At 42.8% G+C, this 25489-nt stretch overlaps 1 protein-coding gene and 1 pseudogene across 3 annotated transcripts in view; one reads left to right on the forward strand and one right to left on the reverse strand.

The window, feature by feature from the left end:
- Positions 1 to 25489, forward strand: part of Stx8 (syntaxin 8) — a 278115-nt gene that overhangs the window by 196274 nt on the left and 56352 nt on the right. The window lies entirely within an intron of this gene.
- LOC109117748 lies at positions 18936 to 19682 on the reverse strand (annotated as a pseudogene).

Raw genomic sequence — 25489 nt, forward strand, 5'->3', positions numbered from 1 at the left:
GTTTTGGAGGAACAATTTATCTGAAGGAGAGAGAGAAGCTATGAGCTCCAAAAAGGCCAATAAGGTCTTAGAGCCGGGATGGAAAAGTCTATGTAGGTAGATAAGCTGATCTCTGGTTAAGGAAGGGGCTTTAGGGGGTGTGTTTGGGTCATCTAAGGGGTCTGGTGGAGCCAGGGGCAGCATAGAGTTAGAGTTCGAGATGTCCTGTGAATTTAGGACAGCCTCTTTTGCAGCCTGATCGGCCCTGTTATTTGCCTTAGTTATTTCTGATGAATTCGATTGATGGGCTTTACAATGGACAATTCCTATTGCTGATGGTAACCTGGATGCCTGTAGGAGTTCTATAATGAACTTGGAATTTTGGATGGAGTTGCCCTTTGTGGTGTAAAATCCTCTTTCTTGCCAGATCACTGCATGTGAGAGAAGTATATGGAAAGCATATTTGGAATCAGTATATACAGTAAGTCGTTTTCCTGAGGCCAATATGAATGCTTGAGTAAGGGCTATGAGCTCTGCTTGTTGATTAGTAGTTTGGGTGGGTAAGGACCCTTGTTCTGTGACTTCAGAGTGGGATACTATGGCATATCCTGCTCTTCTGGTGAGATTTTTGAAAAATGAACTGCCATCTGTAAACCAAATTAGCTCGGGGGAGGAAAGTGCACCTTCTATTATGTGGGAATCATGGGGTGAGAGATCTTCAAGAATTTCTAAGCAGCTATGAATAGGCATATCAGCATTGGGGGTTGGTAATAGAGAGGACGGGTTGATGGGTGGGCAGAGCTGAAAAGTGAGGGAAGAGTCTTGTAGAAGGGCCGTTTGTAGGGACAGGATCCTGCAAGGTGGAAGGTACTGTAGATGTTTGTAATTTAATAAATCTGAAAGGGAATGATGAGAAAGTATTACCATGGGAGATCCAAAAGTGAGTTTTTTTGATTCTGGGGCTAGGAGTGAGGCGGCTGCCAGGTTTTGCAAACAAGGAGCCCATCCCTTAATGGTTGGGTCTAGTTGTTTGGATAAATAAGCTATAGGTGCAAAAGTGGGGCCTAATTGGTGTCCTAGAACCCCGAGGGCAAATCCCTTGTTTTCTGACACATAAAGATAAAAGGGGCGTGACAAGTCTGGAAGATGTAGAGCAGGGGCTCCTAATAAGATTGATTTGAGGCGAGTAAAAGGGACACTTATAGGGGTTTCTATGGGTTCATGGGAGTTTCCTTTAACTGCTTCATAAAGGGGAGCTGCCAAAAGAGAATAGTTGGGAATCCAGGATCGAAGATATCCAGCTATACCCAGAAAGGAAAGAAGTTCCCTTCGGGTTGTGGGGACTGGGATATTTTGGAGAGTTTGCTTTCTGTCTAGTGTGATGGATTTGAACCCAGGTGTTAGAGATATTCCTAGGTAGGTGACTTGTTGTTTGAAAAGTTGGACTTTTGTTGGTGACACCCGATATCCCCTCTGGGAGATAAAGTTTAAAAGTGTGTAAGTATCCTACTGGAGTGTAGGTAATGAAGGTGCACAGAGAAGGAGGTCATCTACATATTGGATACATTGTGTATCTTTAAGATGGAGGAGAGAGAGATCTTGTGCTAGAATTTGGCCAAACAGGTGAGGGCTATCTCTAAAACCTTGAGGCAAGACAGTCCAGGTAAGTTGGGTAGACACATTGGTGAAGGGATCAGTCCAGGTGAATGCGAAAATATCTTGAGAGTCTTTATGTAAGGGGATAGAAAAGAATGCATCTTTGAGGTCTAAAACAGAAAAATAAGTGGCATCAGATCGGATGGAAGACAGGAGGGTATATGGGTTTGGCACGATAGGATATATGGGAACAACAGCTGAATTAATGATCCTAAGGTCCTGAACTAATCCGTATGTCCCATTGGGTTTTTTTACTGCTAAAATGGGAGTGTTAAAGGGAGAGTTGGCATGTCTCAGGAGTCCCTTTTGTAAGAGATCATGTATTATGGGAGTTAGTCCCTCTAAGCTAGAGTGGGGGAGGGGATATTGTGCCAAGCTAGGGAATTGTGAGGGATTTTTAAGGAGAATTTTGACAGGGGGACATTTGGCTATTGAGGGAGAGTGAATATCCCACACTTGAGGATTAACAAGAGAGGGGCTGATTGGGAAGATGGAGATTGGAGGGCTTGGGATAATACCAGGCAGAAGGAAGCTGTCGGAGTGTTGGAAGGGCTCGGCATAGAAAAATGAATGGATGTTCCAATTTGGGATAAAATATCGCAGCCCAATAAAGGGACCGGGCAGGATGGGAGAACTAGGAATGAATGAAGAAATGGAAAATTGCCATTTGTGCATGACGGTAAGGGAGTCTGGAGAGGGCGCTGTAATTGGCCTTCTACCCCAACAATAGAAGTCTGAGAAAGGGAGGTAGGCCCCCAGTATTCTCGTAATGCAGAGAAGCTGGCACCAGTATCCAATAAGAAAGAAATGGTGCTACCTGCCACAGTTAAGGTTACCCTGGGCTCCTGGGCGGTGATCCGCGTTGGGCCAGGTGTGCCAGGGCCTCTTCATAGTCCCTCAGTTGTCGCTAGACCTATCAGGTCCTCAGGTTGGGGAGCTGTGGGCCTGACGATCGAATGACGATTGGATGCCAAGGGACAGTCTATACCCCAATGTCCCCTCTGGTAACATTTGGGACAGGGCTTAGTTGGCACCTTGGGATTAGGACAGTCCTTTGCCCAGTGGCCTTCCTGATTACACCTCTAACAGGGGCCTGGTGGTTGGGAGCCCTTTTGTAGGGTTTTCCTTCCCTGTGGCACAGGTGGACTGGTCGAATTAAGAGCCTGTGTTAATAATTGATATTTTTTTGTAGCTTTAAGGTCATCTTGGCCATGGTAGGCCTTGAATGCTGTAGCCAGGACCTCCGCCGGAGGGGTCAAGGGCCCTCGGTCAAGCTTCTTTAGTTTAAGTCTAATGTCGGGGTAGCTCTGAGAAAAGAAATGCATCATAATTAATCTCTGGCCATCCACAGATTCAGGGTCTAGTTTGGTATGTTAACGAAGGCCATCAGTCAGCCTTTGTAAAAAGGCGGATGGATTTTCATTTTTATCCTGTATGATCTCATTGAGCTTTTCATAATTAATGGACTTCATGGCAGCTCCGCGGAGCCCATGAAGGAGACAATTAATGTACCTGTTTCAAGCTTCAATTCTCACCTCTGTGTTGTAGTCCCATTCTGGGTCCTGATCAGGGACTGCAGCAGCACCTGCCGGGTGGTGATTGTTGGTTAAATGTTCTTGGTCTGCATGTGCACCAGCCTGATCCAGCACTCTTCTATTTTCCTCGGGAATTAAGGCATTGGTTAAAACTACAAAAAGATCATGGTAAGTTAGTTGATAAGACTGAGTCAAAATTTGAAATTGTTTTATAAAGATTGTTGGATCGGCTGTAAAAGAACCAAGTCTGGCCTGAATGAGAGCTAGTTCAGACATAGGAAAAGGAGTATGAACGCGGACAATGCCTTCAGCTCCGGCTACTTCGTGCAAGGGTGTGGCCCTTGTGTGTCTTGGAGTGAGTGAGAGGTGGAGCATAGTGTGGGGTGGTCGGTGAGTCAGAAGAAATGGGAGGGGTAGGAGATTCCGGAGGAGGGGAGGAGTTGGATGGTGTAGGAGGAGGGGTTAGTGGGTTTTTTGCCGTCCGGTATGGGGGAGGATCATCTGCCAGGTCTGGTTGAGTGGGGCAGTCAGAAGAAGGGAGGTTGGGGGTGGAAAAACCTTGGGTCAGCGGAAGTATTGGAGCAGTTTTGGCGGCGGAACAAAGAGAGGGCTGATTAGCAAGATAGGAAAAGCCTTGGACATATGGGATGTCCGACCATTTTCCTTGTTGCTCACATAAGTTGTAAAGGTCTCTAATTAGACCCGATTCAAAGCCATTAGGCGGCCAGGCATTTTGATTGCCTAATTTATATTGGGGCCAAATTTGAGTAGACAAGCGAATTAGCCTTTTGGGTTTTAAATCAAGACCCTCCAAATTCCTGAGTAAGCATCCCAAAGGAGAGTCGGCGGGTATAGAGGAACCAGAGCCCATGACCATCAGGACAGGAGGTTATCAGAAGACCAGACGTCTCCAAGAGTTCTGATAAAACTCCTCTTTTTCTCGACCCGGTCTAGAAAGCTGAAATTCGGTCTCCCGCGAAAGCGTCCCTTACGCGAGATAGGAGTTTATGTGAACTAAGTCCCGGACTCAACGGAGGCAAACCTGGTTTGCCCAAAATGAGGGACAGAGGACCTGGGCCCCGGCCTTGTCCCGGACATGGTCCTTGTGGGTGGTCTGGAGTCTGGGGTCCCCGTTACCCTGAGGACTTCTCAGAAAGGGGAACTTACCCAAAAAGGTGTGGGTCGGAAGATCAGTAGGTCAGTGATGGCTGCAAAGATGGTGACGAGGACAATGGTCGCGGACGTCGGGCGGAGGTCAAATAGGGGCGCCCTGGAATCTGGGTTTCGGTCCCCAGGCGTTTAGCCCGTGGACCTGGCAATCCCAGATCCCGCTTCTGACACCAATGAAAGGGGTCGCGCGTGCCCCTTCGGGCGCCCCCTCCCAATCAGGTCACTCACGCACCGAGAGGTCCGGCAGGAGATCTTTATTGAAGGGAGTCAGGCAAGGCACAAAGGCCGGGAGGTGAAGAAAGGGAGGCCGGGGTACCAAGGGAAGGAGTGTTGGCTCATTTATAGGGTCTTGGGTGGGAGTTTTGCAATTTTAGGGGAATTAGCTGTTTTTTAACCTATTGCAGGCCACGTTGCCTTATAAGGTCTTAGTCCTGCAGGAGTCCCTTATCAGATGTTGGCGTCATTTCTGGGAAGAATTCAACTCGGGGAGGAAAACGAAACTTAAGTTGGGAAAACGAAACCTAAATTAGGAAGAACCCGGAAGTCAGGTATAAAATGGAGGAGTTTAAAGTAACATGTACAATTTCCTAACAGAATAAGAAAAGAAATAAAAATGATACCAAAGATGGAAAACCTTATGAGTCAATTTCAAATGTCCCATTTCATACTGAAGCCCCCCCCCATAATTTTACCACCCCTGTAAGTACCCATTTAAAAATCTAAAGTAGTGTTTATATTCCTAATTCCTGGCATGGGGATTTTACACCTATAGGTGTGTGAAGTTGTGTTTGGCAGCTGGATCTCTAACATTCCTTTGGCTACTACTGTACTCCCAAAAGAAAGGGTTTTCACCCTAGCTAGCATTCAGCATTTGCTTTTCTGCAAGGTGCCAAAGGCTCAGAACAAGTTCATAAGTCACTTTAGAAGGGTTTGAAATGCTAATTCACAGCTGTTGACAGGTATGAATACCCATCAGCCTGGAATGTCACACCTATTCAAAGTAATTGAGCATCCTTGAATATAATCTCCTTTAAAACCAGAAATGTGAAACCTGGTCGCTTCAAGGTAAGAGAAAACTTCCTTGAGATTCCCATAGCAACTTTGTCTCTAGAAATAAATAAGCAAATAGCCACAGACAGCCGGTCCTTTGTTGCTATATAGCTTTAGGTGTAATTTAGAGACAGATATTTATGTGTGTATGCTTTCTGTGCATATGTATATGTGAGATGCCACCTTGAATTCCTCATGTATTAATATAATTGTAATTTATATGTATTTATCAAAACTCTTGAAGCAGAGATTTGGCTCATTTACTAATAAATTGTCTTTTTACAGAAAGCTTATTGAAATGGCTAGTACCGTTGTAGGTTTATCTTCCCAGGGTTTTTTCCTCCATGTGCATATGCTTTATTTACATGAATTGTCTTTTCTTGGGATCCCGTCTTACCACAGGGCTTGAGGCTTCTGCTGCTTATGCTTCTCCTGTTTATTTAATTATTTAGCAGCACAGAGCCTTCACACTGATCTACATCTCCAGCTCTTTTTTAAAATTTTGAAACAGGGTCTTTCTGAGGTCCCCAAGCTTGGCTTAAATTCATAATCCGCCATAGCTTCTGAGAGTACTGAAACCACAAGTGTATGCTACTAGACCCAGCTGGGACTTACCTGACACTTGGTCTGTATCTTTGCATATTTTCCAACAAAATGACTGTGACTTTTAATTTTTGAAAATGTGTTCATATATCTATTTACATGACCCCCTACTTGAAGCAAGAGTAAACATTTCTAGCATTCATTATGATATATTATAATTTGAAAATCGGGAACCATGGGAAACTGTGACTCACGTTTGTTAGCAAAGAAATATCCCTCTTTAGGAAGTACAATCTATACGCTATACCCATGGGTTCTCATGCACAGATTCAACCAACTAAAGTACTCAAAAAACAAATTGTATCTGTACTGAGCATATGCACATTTTTTCTTGTCATTCTCTAAACCATATATTATATTTATGTAAATGCCCATAATATTAGATATTATATAATAGTCTAGCAATGATCTAAAGTATATGGAAGGACAGAGGGGTATAGCTCGGGCCCTGAGTTCAGTTCACAGCACCACTAGAAATAAAGTACGTGGGAAGATGTATGTATGTTATAGGAAAATACTCTGCATATGTGAGGGTCTTGAGTATATGAATTTCAGTATCCTTGTTGGGGGAAGGGGGTCCCTTGAACCAGCCCCTTGTGAATATGGAAGAAGAACTGTGTTGTATCTCATTTTTATCTTGTATCCCTTTGGGTGTGTCAGCCAAAGCTTTTCAAGACGTGATGCATTTTTCCAAAGATAACCAAAAGCTATCATCATCTCCCTTGGCAAGTATGTCTTGGATGCTCAGTGCTACACTGAGTGAGGGAGGTTACAGCAGAGGTCTTTGCCCTCAGGGAGCTTGTATTGCCCTATGGGAGGGAAGAGAGACAGTAAACACACATACACAATCATTACCAGTTACAATCTAGACAGCCAGGAAACCCTGTGTATCCTCTGAAAAAATGACCTGATTCTGCATTACTGAGTTTATTAACATTATTAAGATCGTCACTAGAGAGTGGTTTGGATAACATAAGAGTGTTAGGTAAAAAGAGCTGAAAACCAGAACCAGACCAGGACCATATCAAGCCTTTATTATGGGGAGGGTCTGCCGTGCTGTCTCTGAACAAAGGAGAGAGAGCCGTATGGCTGAGAGGGAGCACATCTTGTGGGACTGGGGTGGGATTTATAGGAGCTGGGGTGGGGATTGAGTGATGTAGGGGCTAGGGATTGGGGGAGCTTGTGACATCATCAGGAGGGGCTTGTGTCATCCCTAGTTAGGGACATCTTAAGGTGAGGGAAATCTAACAGAGCATTTAAGTAATTATGACAGATGAATGAAACACAATACCATTAGCTCCTTTTGAATGTGTTATAAGACGGTTTTCAAGTTACTTGTAAACTCAGGATAAGTGAAACAATATGGGAGATCCAGATTTCCAGAAGAAAAAAGCCACTATTTTCAGTGCTTCCTTTTATGAGTGAACCCAATCCATCTTCCTTGGTGGATGATGTTGGCCTAGCTAACCAAAGCCAGCACATTGATTTGCTAATCTGTAAACTCCGTCCTCATTGTTCATTGGTGTTTGGGGTGAGGAGAAAATGATGAGCTCCCTACCCACCCCCAACTCAGCGCTCCTTCCCCCTTTGCCCAGTTCCCATTATGGAGCTTAAGAAAAGGCTGCTTAAGGCCTGGTTTATTTACCTAATAAACTGGCTCTTGTATTGCCTGGGAAATGCTAAAATTTTTTAGCCAAGAAATCCTAGTAACAAGCAAACAGAGGTCCAGCAGTCAGGTCTGAAGAAACAACAAGATGAAGGTCAGCTAATATCACCATTATTCTCCTTCCTGGTGGCCATGACAGCACTTGGGGTTTATTTGAAGATCCCAGACTTCGAATCATTGCTTGCATTGTTAGCTGCCCAAGTATTTTAGGCTGTGCCAACAGTTTCAGATATTAATGTATTCTAGAGATCAGTGAATGAAGAATTCCTCTGCACTTTTTTCCTTTTTATGTTTTTTTTCCTTTCCATACACTTTGTTAGCAATGTCTTTGTCTGCCAGACGTTGCTGGGCATTTCTAATGAAAAAGCAAAGAATTGTAGAAGGAAAAAGGAAAAGGGGGAGGGAGAGAGAACAGGCAAGGAGAAACAGGGCGTGTTTAGCACTTTAACAGTAAGGTGACATTTTTATAAGCTAGTCAGGTGCACAAGACTCATTGGGGAAAGCAGCACTGGCAATGCAAATTCAGAGCAAAAAGCAGAAAAAGCATTTTGGGGAATGTCTTAACTCATTGATTAGCTGCTCAACACAAAAACACACTTTTATTTCTGAACATCATTTTCCCCACAGGACACCCGGCCTCAGTACTGCTTTGGTATTCATTCCAGCTTCATTATTGCAGCCACCTCACAACCCACCCTGGGCAGCTGCTAAAAGGGGAAAAATTAAAGCAATTCATACTCCTGGTGACTTACTGCTACAGAATAATTGGTTTCTGTTTGCAAAGAACATTATTACAGCAAAGCCCAGAAAACAGAAAGCCTGTCTGAGAGAGGGTTTCTGTGGCTAGAGTGGAAGACGGCTGCAGGGGGAGGGCAGAGAGGGAAGTGAAAAATCACATATCCAAAAAGGCAATTGACTAATAATTAAATTTTTAATATCATTCCTTACTAGGATTTGTCCTTATGTGATATATGTCTGGGTGCTGGGTTCTTAGCATATCCTTTGATACCTCTGAGAAATGTTAATGAGACTAAACCAGTTAAAGAGCTCTTTAGACAGCACAGCGCTTTGGGGAAGGCCAGAATGAAATGCAGACCCTCTGAGGGCTTCTCTGACACACAAGAAGTCCCTTTGTTTCCTGTTTTATAAACCAGAGGCATGTCTAAAATTGCAGGGAAAGTGAGAGGGGGCTGAAGAGTTGGCGCCGGGGGCCTAGCTTTCTATATTTAAAAAGAGGAAAAATTGTTCACTAGTTATTTGTGCCGGATTTGATAGGCAGTCTAGGGTGTTTTTGAAGTTCTGAAGGAAGGTTCTCTGAAGATGTAAGCGGGATCTGTCTTTCACTTAGACTTAATTAAGAAACTTGCTGGCTTTGTCTGTAGGGGGCCCATTACTCGAAAGCTGCAGCCCCCTCTGAATAGGGGCTCAGCCTGGAAAGTGTATACAAGCCAGACCGCCTTTGTGTCGTGTTGCCAAACTGGAGGCAGGAGCAAGTGCGAGCGCGGCTCTGCCAGAGGCCAGCCCTTGTTGTTCATACATGTGCACCCGCGTCCCAAACAGCACTGCAGCCAGTGCACGGACAGTCCCAAGGGACCTAGAACTAATGAGCCTTTCAGAAAATAAAGATCGATCGTAAACAAAAAACATGATGGAGGCAGAAGAGTTAGTGGGGTTCTCCAGTCCCAGTGTTGGGACACCAGGCTAACACCAGAGGTAAACAAGTGTCCCGAGCTCAGGCTTTGTATGTAAACTGGAGGTGGCCAAAGCCTGGCTTCAGGTGCAGCCTCACCCTCAACTTGGTTCCATCCACCTCAGGGCACAATTTTGCAGTGATCGCTGTTCTTGTAACCCTGAGAATAATTTCCCCCTGGTGGGCTACTGTGGCCTACCCTATTTAGAACAAAGTTGCTGAATGCTGAAGAATAAAGAACAGTTGGAAAGCTGTGAGCAGTGCTTAATCAGCTAATTCGCATTTCAAAAGGCACTAATAAGAGGTGATAAATTCAAATAAAGCCCTGGGTATGAGTCCTTTACTCATTCTAGAAAGCATACAGAGGGGCGCTCCCTCTGTTTCTCCCTGCCCATCTCTGCATTCCCTTTGAAGCTGGTGGGACCTCCCAGGGTATCTGCACCTCTGCCCTCTGCCCCCCACTGGGCAGGGTCCCACAAACCTTTGCCTTTCTCTTGGCTGTGACCAGCTGTAACCATCCCTCCATATCTACTGTCCGGTAAATCAACCGTGGCTGTTGTTTGCCTGGACCCTCTGAGGCCTCTGGCTCCCCTCCATCATATTGGTTTCCAGAATTCGACCTCTTCCATCCCAAAGAAATGACAGCTGCCTCATCGTCTCATCGTGTCAGTTCTCCTGATCTGTGATAATCAGCAGCCCCTGGCCATCTCTGTCCTGGTTGCTGTTTGCTTGACTGATGAAGTCTTATGCCTTCCTGTGGCATTAAATGCTGATGCCCTGTGAGTTGCAGTCAGACCCCAATCTTGTGACTGTCTTGGCGGTCTCTTAAATGAAACTCCAAATGTCTCTGTGTCTTCCCCACTCCATTCTGCAGCTTTTCTGCCCCAGCATGCACAGTCCGGGCTGCTGCTATTTAGATGAGGTCACATGGGCTTCGTTCTGGGTTTTCTAGGAAGTTCTTCACAATTGGGTCTTTCTGTGCTTATAGGCTAATAGCTCTGTCCTGGATTCTATGTCCCTCATCCACTGGCTGGAAAATCAGCTAGCCAGCCATGTGACATTGTAGAAATAGGGATGTAGTGCCAAAGATTAAGTGATTTTTGTTTGATCTAGGAGTTCAGCGCCAGTATTAGAAAACTAGTTTTTCTGAACTCTCTCCTCTCCCAGACCTTGGAAAAATGAAGAATATTGTTGCCATCAGTAGAGCGTGACTGTTAAAGAAGAGAAAATTTCCTGGAGCATCTTGATTCAGATACCAGAAGCAGCATCACTGTTTGGCACCCTGATTGCCTTTGTTTTCTTGTGCTCATAAAATGTATGTGGAATCTATCTTTAGAGGCAGGGGTCCCTGATTTTCTAAATCCTAGAATATCTTAACCCTATCATGCCTTGAACATGTCACACTGTGCACAGCTATATGGATTCCCTTGGAATAAGAAGCCCATTAGGGATCAGCCACTATCATAATTACTTACTCTGAAGGAGTGATATTTCATATTCTGGCCATAAGTGATATGGAATTTCCCCAAATTTAAGCTTTGACAATTCGATGACCGTTGGGAATATCCTTACAGGCCCTAACTAAGGTGATCATTGACCCTGAATGGTATCGGTAGGAGCTGAACAACCTCCAAGTTTTTTTTACCCATGATTAAGACTTTGTGCCGGCACACGCTCTGGTTATTAGTAGAATCTATATTTGAAGATCCTGAATTACCTTGAAGGATCCCTAGTTCGGAGGGATTGTAGACCCTTTTCTGTGTTGAAGTGCAGGAGAGCTGAGTCCAATTCCAAGACCAGCAGTGTGCCTTCCTCAGGACACAAGACCTATTTACTGTCAGCTGAGCGATTCCTAGGGTAATAACTCCATAGCAGAATTCAGCTCTTTGTCAAGAAAAGCTCTTACCTATGTGAGCAGCACAAACCATCTCTGACAGCTTAAGTGCAGAGGGAATTAGTAAAAGTATTTTGATTTGTGTGTGTGTATGTATGTGTGTGTGTGCGCGTGCGCGTTTTTTTGTTTTGTTTTGCAGTACTGTAGATTAAACTCAGGACCTTGCACTTGCAAGGCAGGCTCAGTGCCCCTGAGCTAAATCCCCAGCCCCTGTGTGTATGTGTTTTGAGACAGGGTCTTGCTTCATAGGGCAGGCTGAACTTGAACTCACTATGTAGACCAGCCTGGCCTTGAACTCACAACAATCCTCCTGCCTCAGCCTCTGGAGTGCTAGGGTTGTAAGTGTGTGCCACAACGCCCAGCTTATAAAAGGATATTGAATGTTTTTTTTTTAAATGAAACATTGAGAAGCCTGGATGATCAGGGTAGAAAGAGAAGAACCAAAGGTAGCTAGAATCATCACCACAACCCTACCACAGGTCCTCTGGGGAGTATCTCATTGCTGCAACTGCTAGATGCCCCATACCCTCCTGTGTAGCACAGCTAGTGCTGAATACCAGAGGCCGTACCTGCCACTGTGGATGTCCCTGGAGAATTGATCTGTTGCCAGAATGCAGCAAAATGAATTATCTTACTTCTAAGCATCACATGCTGTAAGGTCATAGCTCTGACCTGGCTAGCCAGCAGCTGGCAGAAAGGCAGGGAAACCCCAGATTTGTTCTGCCTCCAACCTAGATTCATATAGCAAACTACTCCTCAAATACAAGAAATAGGTTCAGACATTTTCAGCTAAAAAAAATCGTGTCCACTGCAAATTTCTAGCTCCATTGGAAGTTGTCATGAGGGACATCCTCTTCCTAGATTTCTCTCACTGAACTATGTACTTTTGTCCAGGTCTGACGATATAATCAGTTTGGCCCACTGCAAAGTGAAAAAGCAAAACCCCCTTGTTTAGGAATTATTAAGACTACCAAGATAACAATAGTATAGCATTAAGCCAACTACGGACCTTTCTAAGTATGGGCCCCTCATGCAACTATGAAGGTCAACACCCCTGAATTGGACCCTGGCTTTAGGTTCTTTACTGGTGCACAGTTGAATCAGGCAAATCTGTTTTTTGGGGTTTGTGTGTGTGTGTGTGTGTGTGTGTGTGTGTGTGCGCCAGGGATCAAACTTGGGACCTTGCACTTGCAAGGCAGGCAGCAGCACCAATGAGCTAAATCCCCGGCCCTCTTGGGCAAATCATAAACCCATACACATGGTCTGGTGTATCAGTGTTTGTTACAGTTTGGGTCTAGATGTTCCCTGAGAACCCCACTTAGTCAGAGGTGGCTGAATCTGGGATGTGTGATGCTGGGATTAAGGGCGTGTGATTACTAAATGACTGCACAGGAGTGAGTGCCTTAGCACTGCCCTAATCTGGGTAGTCTGGAAGAGATAAAATAGGCAGGAAGAGGCTGTTAAACTCTCTAGTTGCCTTTGCTACCTTGTGTGCTCCATGTTGTTTCTCCTCTGTGTTCCCTGCCTTGGAGCCAGCCAGTTATGGACTGAAACCTCTATGAACTATAAACCAAATAAACCCCTTCCCCTTTAACTTTGGGTGTCAGGTATTTTGTCCCAGCAACATGGGAAAAGTAATTAACACAGAGTTATTGTATTTCCTATTCATGACTTGTGATATAATTACAGTTATCTGCATGCTACAGTTACAGCAGCTGAGGCTTAATAACAGTGGAAGCTGTGATTGCCATGCAGTTCTCTGGACTCCTAAGTTCTCCTTTCTTTGAACATGTCACATTGGGCACAAGGAGCTCCAGAGTGGACAGCTTTGACTTCCCCTGGAATAAACATGACATTTTCTGGGCATCCTTCTCTATAGCTGAGAATGATGTGGAAAATAAACCGTGCACTCAACTGAAGATGATACTTTGCTTTATTTCCCAAGAACGGCACCACCAGAAGGAAGGAGAACGGTGGTCATCAGCTAGTAGTTGAACCACAACACTCTTTGTTCATTGAAAAAAAGCCAAAAACCTTTCCTTAAACCTGTGTGGAATGTCTTTTGACCCTCAGCAAGATGTTGACTGAACTGCCCATTGTTTCAGTTTTCCCATCAGTTAAAAATCCCTGAGGATTTAGCTTTGTGGTACTCCACCTGCCTCTCAAGAGCAAGGTTCTGAGTTCGATCCCCAGTACCAAAATTAAAAAAAAAAAAATCCCTGACCACCATATAGGGTCCATGATGTACGACCTACACCTCTGTCCCCCCATGCCTTGTTCATCCAGTGAGCATCACCTCACTTTTGGGATCAGAGCTCAACTCAGGGCACACATGCATTTTCATTCTGCCACCTGCTCTGTTGTTCCACTTGTGTTGAATAGGCAGTCTGGAGTATTGTAGTATCTGCCAACTCCTCCTACCCACCCATTCCGTCAGCAAAATGTGTCATTCGGGTAGAGTCCAGCGCAGCCTGCTGGAATACAGCACCCACCACCAGGGCTCTATATATATGTCCCTTTCTTCTGTCTGGTTCCCCAAGGGCCTGTCCCAGTCCTTACACAGAGATAGGCTTAGAGTCCCAGCATTCCTATTGATTGATTGCCTTTTCCAGCATCCGTGTCCTTCTCCCCCTGCTCTTAGCTCTTTTCCCTTGATTGGACACAATATAAGGTTAAAATATGTTTAAGTATATTTGATGTTTATAAAATACAGGGTTATTTGATGTGTTTTTAATTTAAAAATCATAGCTCTTGAACAAAGTACAGCTCTCTTTAAAAAGCTATAATGAATTTAATTGTTTTTTATTGCCATGTAGTCTTTAATTGATTTTTTTTCCCTCTAAGGCTTTTTTTCCCTGTTATAAACACAGAGAAGGAAAATTTCCAAGGGTTATTAGTTCATTAGCTTTTAGAAGGAATAATTGATCTGTCAACTCAAAGGATTTGGCTCACAGAATTCATGAAAGCAAGGCATATGTTTAAGTTCTGCCTCAAAAGAAAACATTTCAGAAGGGGCTTCCCCTTAACTTTTTGCAAGATTAAAAATTAGCATCTTTCTTATTTTTAAGGTCTTCCCAATCTTGGGAAGCTACCACTGCAGTATTTGCACCTACACCTTTAATAATTGGCTTCATATTTCAACCACCCACAAATATATAAAGTTCTTGGTTTTTTTTCAATGGGTCTTTCCTTGAAAAAAGAATGGAACAGAGCATTTCTTCAACTTCAAATGAGGGTTTCTGCTTTTTTTTTTTTTAAAGCAAATGCACCCAAATTGGGTTTGGTTCACAAAGGAAACACTGACTGCAGTGCTAACAGACCCATCATTAGCCATCTCTGCCCTCTTAAATGGCCTGTCCATTGCACTGTTCACAATATAAGACTAAGGCCGTAAACAAGGGATCCAAGAGAACTCTGGACAAGAAGCATACAATGGAGTGGGATAAATTTCTTTAGCATAAATAGCAGTCTCCAAGGGTGACTGGTGTGAATGGCTCCCTGCTGTGAGGGTCTCTGTGCCCACAGAGAAGATCTGTGGCTTTAAGAGCTCTGGTCCCACCCCCTGGGCTGTGGAAGTGCTCAGTCTCCTTGCTCAGCTTGGTCCTCAGGCCCCCTGGGGCCTCCTCTTTCCTTTCAAGCTGTGAGTCCTAAGGAACTCAGTGACAGCTTCTCTTTCATTCTACTGTGCAAATTTTTGAGCTGTTCCTAGTGCTTTCAAAAGGAAAATATAAGACATTTTACTTATTCTGTCCAGCAGGACCATAGAAGTCTGGTAAGACCCAAGGCATTAATTCTGGCAGCAATCCTGGGGAAGGTCTTCCTTCCTCTGTGTAATGACTCAGGGTAGAACTCTGCAAGATGAACAGTAACCCAGAGTCTACACTTCCCTTACCCTTTATGTCATGCCCTGAGGGATGCCATCTGGGTACTCTTCTACCTAGGTTCTTTGTTTTGCTGGCCCATGTCTGGGAAACATAATGACTGAAATTGTACTAAAAGAAAATAAGTATATCTAGTCGTATATGTCAACAATTTCTTAGCAGTTGTGAGCCAAAAAGTGCAGAATTCATAGTAAACATATTTTTTTAAATCTCTTTAAAGAAATAATACATATACACAGTTCAAAACAAAACAAAAACCATCCAGTCCACTGCCCCATCCCTCCTATATACTGTCCTGATCCCTAGAGTCAATCACTTTAGTTCATTTTTGGCTTTTCTTTTTCTATTACTTGTGGCTTATTAAATAATGTACATATTGGCTCCAGAAGCTCTTGAGGGTACCACACTGCAGATGTCCAACTCTCTTCTATAATATGGCATAGTATTTGCATAGAATTTACAGACACCCTCCTAAATATGTCATCTCTGGATTGCTTATACCTAATACAATGTCAATGCTTGTAAATAGCTGTTACAGTCTGTTGTTTAAAGCAATGATGGCGAACCCTTTAGAGACAGGTGCTCAGACTGCAGCCCAAAACCCATTTGTTTATCTCAAAGTGCCAATACTGCAATTAAATCCAAATACTGAGGTTTTAGTTTAGGAAAAACAACTCATACATTAGTATCTTTGTTTTAAAAGAAAACATTCATGCCATAGGTTTGCCACCCCTGGTTTAGGGAATAATGAGAACAAAATAAAAAGTCTAAGCCAAGTTTGGTGGTGACCCATATCTATAATCTCAACACTCAGAAGACAGAGGCAGGAGCATAGCTTTGAGTTCTAGGCCAGCCTGGACTATATAGCAAGACCCTGTCTCAAAAAAAGTCTGAGCTGAGTGTGGTGGTACGCACCTGTAATCTACTGCAATTAAATCCAAATACTGAGGTTTTAGTTTAGGAAAAACAACTCATACATTAGTATCTTTGTTTTAAAAGAAAACATTCATGCCATAGGTTTGCCACCCCTGGTTTAGGGAATAATGAGAACAAAATAAAAAGTCTAAGCCAAGTTTGGTGGTGACCCATATCTATAATCTCAACACTCAGAAGACAGAGGCAGGAGCATAGCTTTGAGTTCTAGGCCAGCCTGGACTATATAGCAAGACCCTGTCTCAAAAAAAGTCTGAGCTGAGTGTGGTGGCGCGCACCTGTAATCCCAGCACTCAGGAGGCTGAGGCAGAAGGATCACTGTAAGTTCGAGACCAGCCTGGGCTACATAGTGAGTTCCAGAGCAGTCTCAACTACTTGGCGAGACTCTGTCTCAAAACAACCCAAAAAAAAGAAAAGTCTGAAGGTGGATGTGGTGGAGTGGACCTGTAATTCCACCTCTGGGAGGCGGATGTAGGACAATTGAAAGTCTAAGAGGGCCCGGGATTTAGCTCAGCGGTGCCACCACCTGCCTTGAAAGCACAAGGTCCCAAGTTCGATCCCGGTAACAAACAAACAAACAAAAAGTCTAAGACTAGCCTAGGCAATTTATTGAGACCTTGTCCCAAAAAGGATAAAGAGCTGGGGATGTAGCTCAGTGCAAAGGCCCTGTTTCAATCCCTAGTACTGTAGTGGGCTGGGGGTAAGGAAGATGAAAGAAAGAAGTCTGTGTATTCAGTTTAATTACAATTTTTTCTCCAAATGTTTCCAATCCTTGATTGAATGCACAGATATAGAAGCCTCGGATATGGAGGTCTGACTATGTTTATGCACTTTACCTTTGACTTCTCAACTTTAGACATTACCTAGTGATGTCCTGTTGTAGCTGTTTAGAGTATTGCACATATTTTATACATACCTCTCTGCTGTCCCATGTAATTGTTTTACTGTGTCTGTATATTTTTCTTGTAACTTCAAGTAACGTGCTTAAACTTTGTGTTCTGTTCCATTGATTAAAGATAGCACAATTGCCTCACCTTTCTTCTCCCTCCTCTCATCTCTCTTTCTCTCTGCTTTTCACTTCTATCAGCTATCAGTAGTGTTTGCATTCCATTTTGCCCACAATCAAGATTTCTATATTATAATTTTAAAGTTGATTCCAGAAGTAGAAAGCTGAATTAAACACCTTTGATGTTATGTCCACATGAATATTGTACACTGAAAAAGCAAGACTATAGTGGATTGCATTTCCTTCTATATAATTCCTGTCATAATCCCATTGTTAATCAAAGGAGAATATTCAAATTTATTATTTTTCTTAAATCATTGGCTTAAACCAGTGCCACCTTTTTATATATACACACACACACACACACACATACATACACATACATACTCCTAGGTGCTGGGGATTTAACTCAGTGGCACTGTGCCTCTCTTGCAAGTACAAAGTCCTGAGTTTGATCCCGGTATCAAAAAAATACAGATATATACTCCTAATATCTTCCAACTTCTACCCCACTCTTTTACCTAAAAACCAGTCTAGTCTTCTAGTGGCCCACACACACACACACACACATACATACACATACATACTCCTAGGTGCTGGGGATTTAACTCAGTGGCACTGTGCCTCTCTTGCAAGTACAAAGTCCTGAGTTTGATCCCGGTATCAAAAAAATACAGATATATACTCCTAATATCTTCCAACTTCTACCCCACTCTTTTACCTAAAAACCAGTCTAGTCTTCTAGTGGCCCATTGACTGCTTGTTCCAAGTTGCTACCTAATTATACCAAAAAATTATATACTTCTTTTTGTATTTCCTAGAGTTCCTAGTTGCCTTTATTTTATTTTATGACCTGGATTTCCTTTTCTTCCTGGAGACCTGGATTTTTAACTCTCGGGCCTCTCATTCCAGTCTGAATAGAATTATGACTATAAATAACCATTTTCTGCTGAATCAAGTGGTATGCTGCTATTACATTTTCCATCTTATATAACTTTGACTTTGGGTATTCATAGTTGCATTTTTTTTCTTTTGTTTGATTTTAATGCACTTGTTGAATTTTCACATAGGAAAATTCAGCAGAAATACCCCAAGGTATCTGTTTATTTGTATATTCTGTGTCCTGCTTATGTCTTGGATGGATCTGGGGAGCAAGTTCCCATTTAAGTAGAAAGCCTAATAGGATTCTGTCTCTGAACAAACTGCTCTGGTTGACTGAAAAGCCTCACTGCTCTCACTTGCCACCCTGAGACCCCCACTGTAGGCCTCTGTGCTGGGACCCTGCATTGGCCTACCCTAGCAACTGCAGTGATGATACAGTTTGTTCAATTTCTTTAGAGAAAAAAAAATTTTAAGACAGAAAATACTTGGGTCTATGTAAAGATCTTCAGTAAATTCCAGCTTTGGCTCATCTCTGACTTTCTTTCTTCTCTCCTCTGGAGCCTCTGAGGGGTTTTGCTTGGCCAGGTTGGTGTTCCCTTCACTTCTGGCTGCTCCTCACATGTTTTGTAGGCCACAGCTTTCTCCTCAGTTTAGTAGTCAGCCTTCACATGCTTACTTTTTTTTTTTTTTTTGCTTTTTTTGAGACAGGATCTCACTATATAGTTCAGGCTGGTCTTGAACTCACTATGTAGTCCAGGCTGGCCTCGGAACACCTGGCAATCTCCTGCCTCAGCCTCCCACGTGCTGGGATGACAGATGTGTGCTACCATGCCCAGCCTGTCATGCCTGCCATCTTGTCTTCCAGAAATTTGAGGAACTCGCTCTTTCACTGATGGTTCCTTTTTGTTTCTCTTCATTGTTACAGAGCTATAGCTCTTTCATGCCTGTCTTCCTCTTTTTCTTTGGGGGGGGTGAGGGTGCCACTTTTTATTAACTGACCCAATCATAAAAGTACCATGGTAGATTAATAAGCCTGTTGACTTGGTCTTCCTTATATCCAGCATCTCCACCTTCCACAAAATGGGTGTTCTATTTCTTCATTCTTCCTCATGGAGAAGATAATGTGAAGGGCCACATGAAATTATTTGCCTCTTTGGAGCATGTTACAAAAGAATCAGATCTCATGAATCAAATCCTCCATGCAGACCATGCTGTATTTACCAATCGATCAAGCAAAAAATGAGTTATCTGTCAAGATGATTCACCTCATATTGATTTTGCCATAGCTATGATTGCAGATTAGTTTGTCTAATGACTTCAGGTTTGGGTACCCCATGCAATATATGGTCCCACAATTCTCAGATTAAACTCGTTGAATTTAACAGAAGTTCCATTGAAGATCTGGCAAAGATGAAGAAGCTGCAACTCCTTGCAGACCTTTGGGCTCAGATGATTGATACCTCTGTCCGGATGACAAACTCTAGTTTGGATTCTGCAGGTACATAGAGGTTGCTAGTTTTCCTCGCCATCCTAGCCATTCGAATCTCAGTTCTTTATGTCTATCTGTACTCGTATGATAGTGCCTGGCTTCTTCATAGATGAGCTTCCTCCTTGTCTTTCACAGCATCTTTTGGGCAGACTTGTTTCTCAGGTGCTTTCCTTCAGCTCTATGAATATTCTTCACTTTTTCTTAAGGGGTTCGGACTTAGCAGGAACCTTCTTTTTCTTCTCTTTGACACTCCCTGTGGTTCTAGCTGGAAAAAAATTTCTTGTTCTTTATCTCCTCTTAGATCTCTTGCAGAATAAATCTGATCTAATGCCTGTTATCTTTATTCACCTATTCAAATATGTCTATAGAAATTATAGCCTACATGCTTAGTTTGAGATTGGGGGGAAAATCCATCTGTTTTTCTCCTACTCTATTCCCATCACTCTCAACCCTTCTGATACTCGGTGTGGGGTTTTCCCATTTTTTTTGGTGGTACCAACTGAATGTCCTGCAATTTAATTCAATTCTAATATTGTATACCTAGAGTTAGATCTGTAGATTAAGGTTTCAGTGCCACAAGATGGCCCCACTGCCGAGACTGCTATTGCCTGCATTTTTGTGTTCCTCCAATACTTGTGTAAACCAGATTTCTATTGCGGTGCTATTGGGAGGAAGAGGCTTTAGAAATTGTTTAAATCATGCAGTTACTCCTTTGTAAATGGAAGTAGTGCCCCTATTAATAAAAAAGTAGGTTGAAATAACCATCCTTGCCCTCTTCCACTGCAGGAAAACCTAGCAGTAAGATACTTTGTCTAAGACAGAGCCAGGCCTTACAGACCCTATATCTGTGGTTGCCATGATCTTGAACTTCCCAGCCTCCTGAACTGTAAGAAACAAATTTCTATTATACATGAATTACCTAGTGTAAGGTCTTTTGTTATAGCAACCTGAGCAAAACTTCTGACTGACTGACCATAAATTGAGAGTTCCAGGATTTGTACTCAGGGATCCACTTTAATTATATTTACCCACTTAATTTTTTTTTCCTCTCATTGAGTTTATTGGTACATTTTAGGTATACAGTACAGTTACATTCATCATTGGGATCTTGTACCTTTACATGACAAGTCTTGGTTCTCATTTTTTCCCCATACTCCTGCCCTCCCTTCACCCCCTCCTCCCTTCCCTATTTACAAAAACTTTATTTCCATTTTTTCATTTTCTCTTTTTTTTTCTTTTCCCTTATTTCTCCTCCCCTGCACTTCCCACTTCTCCCACACCTTTACCCACTTATTGTTAAAGTATACATCCAGATGGGAGAGAGTGGCAAGGTAGGTGGACAAGAGCATGGAACTTCTCTCCATTGTGCGTCATTTGGCACAACATGCCGGGTGTGCCACCCTCCCAGCATCTCCATAAGTTCAGCAACCACAACCCAAGAGCTCTCCAGGAGCTCTTGCTTTAGGTTTTTATGGAGGCTGCATTATGTAGACGTGTTTAAACAATTGGCCACTGAGGAACAACTCAACCTTCAGCCACTCTGTCCTCCTCCCTCCTTAGGCCATGGGGTGGGGGTGAAATTTCCAACCCTCTAAAGATGGTTGGCTCTCCTGACGACCAGCTTTCATCCTGTTGCTGTCCAGGAGCATCCAGCTATCCATCATCTCATAAGCAGACAAAAAGCATAACTTTGTGGATTTGAAAGGCTTAACACGTTGGGACCTTAATTCCTACATCTCACTGTGAGGTGGCTCTGAACCACCAGTGGTACATGCATGACTGTCCTTTCAGGCTGATGGGACACTCCCGTTGGGTGGTACAAGCTTCCTGATGGGACAGTGGGAATGTGTTAAGATCCACTGACAGGAAAATGGATCATGACCAGATAATATATTTCTTATTATGAATCACAATATTGCACTTAGTGCCACAAAGTTCAAGGCCCATCCTCATGCTACAGATAACATTTAAACTTTGGCAACAGGCATTCTTTGAGCATATAGGCATTATGGGGTAATACAGGTGTAAAAGATATGTTCATAATCTTATAATCTAATGAGAAGCCCATAGCATAAGTAGAGCAAGGCTCAGAATTGCGAACATTTTTAAAGATTTAAAATTTGGATTAAATAAATTTCAAATGGATTGGCTGACTACCTGGTAGTCCTTTTCCTCACAACCATTGGTAATTGCCAAATGATATGTTGGAGAGTATGTAATCATTCACTCATTCTTCATTCATTAAAGATATTTAGAGTACAAGGTGCTATACTAGTTGCTGGGAAGAACACAGAAGTCATTCAGATCTATGCCCCAAGTGGGCAGAGATAATTCAAGTGTATAAATACCTCTTAAATACAAGACAAAATTAGGTCAGTGATGTAAGAGGAGTGCAGGCCCATTGAAAAATGGCTCATTGAAAGCAAGGACACGGACCCCTGGAGACAAAGGAGTAGAGAAAGAGGTACTTGGGGAGTCCAGGCCACAAAGGCACATTCATCCTGACCAGAGCCAGAAGGTGCTCGTACCATGTCACGGTGAGGGAGTTCCCTTTCCTGGAACACTGCTTCCAGCACTGGCATCAGTGAGGCCTGAGTTTCCTCTGGTAGCACTTCTTTCAGCTGAGGCACATAAAACGACCCCTACCCCTGTCCTCTCCCAACACCCTGCTCTCCTGCTGTCCCACACAAGCAGTCTATGTTGTGTAATGCCAACATCATCTCTGGCCAGTAGTTTTTTGTTTGGTTTTTGTGTGTGGTACTGGGGATGAAACCCAGGGCCTGACATGTTAGGCAAGCACTCCACCACTGAGATGCTCCCCCAGCCCTTTTTATTTTATTACAAGGCAGGATCTTGGTAAATTGCCCATGCTGGCCTCAAATTTGCTATGCTCCTGCCTTGGCCTTCTGAGTAGCTGAAATTACAGGCCCACACCGTGGTGTTTGGAAGGAAGATAGGTTTTGGTTTTGTTTGTTTGTTTGTTTTTTCCACAGTTGTATGGAACTTATTGGTACATTTTAGGTATACAGTACAGTTACATTCATCATTGGGATCTTGTACCTTACATGACAGGTCTTGGTTCTCATTTTTTCCCCATATCCCTGCTCTCCCTTCACCCCTCCTCCCTTCCCTATTTACAGATACTTTATTGCCATGTTTTCGTTTTCTCGTATTTTTTTTTCCTTTTCCCTTATTTCCTTTCCCCTATGTTCCCCCACTTCCAGGAAGATAGTTTTGATTGGGTCTTGCCTCATTCATGTAAACTCCTTCCTAACTTTCTTTCCAAAATTACAGAGGTTGGAAAGTTAGAAAGTCCACTTTTCAGCCCCTTTAGTCATAAGGATTCCACTGGTGACCTGGCTTCTGTCTTCTAAGATGTTGTGCTAGAAGTGGCCAGAGTGACATGTCAGCTGCTCAGAGATGATAAGCCCTTCTCCCCAGAAGAGGACTGAGGGTGCTTGGCTTTTTGTCAGGGCTCAGCAAAAACTGTGATTGTCCCACGTGATTTGACATCCCGTGTGACCCAAGGCAAGAGCCACTGCAGTGCTGATTCTACTATTGTTCTGTTGTATTGTTAGCTCCTTCTATCTTAAGGTCCCAATATCTTTTTTTTAATCCCCTTTTGAGGAAGGAAATGAGGGTAAGTGGGTATGACCAAAGTATATTATATTCAGTGAAATCAAGTATTTTATGAAATTAATAGGTACTAACAAAAGTATAAAGAATAAAGGCACAATGTAAGTTAAAAAAAATTAAAAATCCTTTTGATAAAGTAGCCAGAGTAGATATTGTTATCTTCATGCAGAAACCCTCATGGATGTCCTATGTTTTGACTTTCTAGTCACCCACCCATGTGGATTGAGGATTTTGATATTCAGTTTACAGGGACCACATTCATCCTTTTCCCTGCTACCACACGGGGGAAGCCAGATTCTACCTCAACAGTCTTTCCAACCCTCTAGGTCCTGATATCCCTATCTCCATAGTTATAGCTTGGAGTTCAAATATCAGGAATGGTTCCACCTCTAATTTTTTGTACTGGGGATCAAACTCAAGACCTTGTGCTTGCAAGGCAGCCAGTGGAACCACTGAGCTGAATCCCTAACCCCTGACTTGAATCTTTTTTTTGGTACTGGGGATCAAAGTCAGGCCCTGACTTGAATCTTAATTCAAAATATAGCTTGATACTCTTACAGATAAATATTCTAGGAAGCTATTAAAGAGTTTGGTTGATAGATATTCTGTATTACCCCACTGATACGCTCTCTTTCAAAGTATAAGTATACACTGATAAAAGTATAAGTATAAGTATACACTGATAAAGTATAGCAATTTGGGATATCAACTAATATTTTTTCCCTATTGCATTCCAAGATAAATATAGTGTAGTTTTTAGACTTTGTATCCTCACATCCACCAGTGTGGTTTGAATCCCTGCCCTAACATGGAGACCTTGGGCAAATTACCTAACCTCTCTAAGTTTTAGCTATTCTACGAAAATGGGGTAGCCACATTGTCAAATGAATGTGGACAGACAACCATGGACCTCATCCTCCAAAATTGCAGTGATCTCAGTACATTGTCACACATTCTGCTTCCACAAGCACGTGCCCCTTTGCTCACACACAAAACCAACTCCAAAGATTGACACATCATAGCCTTTCTGAAGGTTTCACAGTGGGTCACAGGGGCCGATTATATCCCCCAACCTCCAAGCAAATCTTTCCTGAAAAAATGAAAATTAAAAAAGAGTCACCACTTTTTTACCCACTGCTCTTGCCCCAGCATTTGCCTTCAGCCTGTCTGGTCATGACCCTCCAGGCCATCCTTACTCCATTGCCTCTGCTCTGACACACAGACAGGAGGAGGCCTAACTTCCGGAGTCACTAACCGATTATCAGACAAGCAAACAGTCTTAGCTGTACCTAGAAAGTTGAGTCCTCTGGTGTTCCCAAAAGTGACTTTGAGCATGCTTCTAGCTCCATTTAGAATGTCCAGGTTGCTGTGAGCTTCCTAATGGTACAGCGTCATCCTTGTCCGTAGCAGCTGTTCACAGTTCAGCAGCTGGATGTACAAAGTCAGTGTTGGTCTCAACAGCTTCCAACACGAAGTTCTCTTATTTAACTTTTGGGTGTCAGAATTCTTGGGCTTTTGAGTGTTTTTATTTTTGTTTTTGGTTTCCTTCTTGCCAGAAAGTGTGAGTTCATTTTCTTTCTCTAGCTCACCAGTGCATTTATTTAAGTCACTTGGATATTTCCTTTTTCAGACATCATTTCCGGCTATTCATCAATTTGACTACTACTAGTCAATTTGACTATTGACTAATATTTGCTAGAGGGAAGCACTTCTTACAGGGAAGGTACGTTTTGTCCCAATAGATTTGAACATGATATTAATCAAATATGAAATTGTTTCTTTTGATACAGAATTTATGAAGCAGTAAATGTAAGGAAGTCAGTAAGACCATATTCCCCTAGAGTTAAGATGTTACTGGCTCTAATAAATGTACTTTTCCTATTTTAGAAAATTTAAAAAATTTTACAAGTCTGATGACCTCCCTCTTTCCTTTAATTCGCCTCATATGTGATGACTGTCATCAGAATTAAAGAACTCACTGTTTGAAAAGTTAAATAAAAATTCAGTGGAGTGGGAGTATTGCTTCTAGAGAAGGTTCTTCATTGTAAATTATCCAGGATCCAATAATGAATGTGTAGGGAGTATACTATCAGGGGCCAGGGATTTAGGGGGATGAATTTCCCAGGGTTTAATCATTTCATAAGGCCTCTGAATGTGACTTTTTCCCCAATAATCTACTTATCTCAGTAATTTACCCCTCCTACTGCATTGCAAGGAAAATGAGTCTCCCAGGTTGTTTGCATGATAAGTAGCTGGGAATTGTGTGAGCCTTCAAGAAGCAGCCCTGAGTTAATTGTAGCAGCCTGAGCTAATGGTTTCCCATGTGAGTTGGCAGGTTAAGTGAAGAAGGGGGCTTAAAAACACCCTTTATCACAAGTACCATGCATTTGAAAAGCTGAAATCTCATAAATGTTTACTT

The sequence above is a fragment of the Fukomys damarensis genome, unplaced genomic scaffold (assembly GCF_012274545.1).
Source record: "Fukomys damarensis isolate Sample0158 unplaced genomic scaffold, DMR_v1.0_HiC HiC_scaffold_13, whole genome shotgun sequence".
Classification (NCBI taxonomy): Eukaryota; Metazoa; Chordata; class Mammalia; order Rodentia; family Bathyergidae; genus Fukomys; species Fukomys damarensis.